The following is a 941-nucleotide window of genomic DNA, read 5'->3' as shown; positions in this document are numbered from 1 at the left end:
GGTAGTGTAAGATGAGAAGAAATCCCGATGAGGAGTGACATGAAACGAGGCACCTGTATCTGCAACCCAGGTAGAGTCTTGACATGTGAAATTCACATAAGCTTCATCACAAATGATGTAGGTCTCTCCATCACATGCCACTGCTGTAGTGCCTTCTTCCTTCTTGCTCTCACCGTTGCCATTCTGATTTTTCTTCAGAGCTCTACACTCCCTTTTGTAGTGTCCCTCTTTTCCACAGTGATAGCAAGTGACCACTTTCCTCGTCTTCGACTTTGATCTACCCCTCGATTTGCCACGTGAGTTACTATGCTTGGAAGAGAAATTTCTGCTTTGACTTCTTCCCCGTTGTTCAGTAACCAAAGCTTCAGACTGAATGGAAATCCCCGAGCCTTTCCTTCTAGTCTCCTCATTAAATAAACTGTCTGTCACCGTGGCCAACGATAGCTTCCCGTTTGGCGCAGAATTGCTTAATGCAACCACGAGTGTGTCCCAATTATCCGGTAGAGTCCCTAAAAGTAGACAAGCCTGCAACTCATCGGGTAATATTATCTCCAGGTTCGTCAACTGGTTAATAATATCCTGGAAATTACTCATGTGCGCAGCCATATCACCTCCATCCTGGAAACGAAGATGAACCAGCTTCTTCACGAGGAATGCCTTATTTTGTGGTGTCTTCCTCGCATAGAGATTTGTCAATTTATCCCACAAAGCTTTTGCATTTGTCTCCTGAGCAACATGATGATAAATACTATTGTCTATCCACTGCCGAATCAAACCAATAGTCTTCCGATTTGTGCGTTCCCAAGCCTTGTCATCCTTATCTTTGGGTTTCGCGGAATCCCCTTCAATAGGATCGTACAAATCCCTGCAAAATAGAAGATCCTCCATCCGAGACTTCCATATAGAGTAGTTGGTTGCATTCAACTTGAACATGGATCCTG

Source organism: Punica granatum, chromosome 4 (genome assembly GCF_007655135.1).
Source record: "Punica granatum isolate Tunisia-2019 chromosome 4, ASM765513v2, whole genome shotgun sequence".
Lineage (NCBI taxonomy): Eukaryota > Viridiplantae > Streptophyta > Magnoliopsida > Myrtales > Lythraceae > Punica > Punica granatum.
Note: the sequence above shows the minus strand (reverse complement) of the source record.